Below are 336 nucleotides of genomic sequence, written 5' to 3' on the forward strand. Positions count from 1 at the left end.
GAGGTGGCCATAAACTTAGATGATGAAGTGGTGATTGTTGATGGGAAAATCAATGATGAAATCTTGGAGAAGATTGTGGAAGCTAAAGGTAAAGGAAAGGTTGGGGAAGAAAAGAAAACAGTGAAAGATGGTGAAATTGTTGCTCCAGCAAGTGAGAATTCTTTTGTTCCTCCTCCCTATGAACCCAAACTTCCATTCCCTGGTAGATTCAAGAGGCAGCTGCTAGAGAAGTACAAAGCTCTGTTTGAGAAGCAAATGAGTGAGGCTCAGGTTGCAATGCCCATCATCGATGCTTTCATGTTGATTCCTCAATACAACAGGTTCCTGAAAGATGTT

The sequence above is a fragment of the Brassica oleracea genome, chromosome C1 (assembly GCF_000695525.1).
Source record: "Brassica oleracea var. oleracea cultivar TO1000 chromosome C1, BOL, whole genome shotgun sequence".
Classification (NCBI taxonomy): Eukaryota; Viridiplantae; Streptophyta; class Magnoliopsida; order Brassicales; family Brassicaceae; genus Brassica; species Brassica oleracea.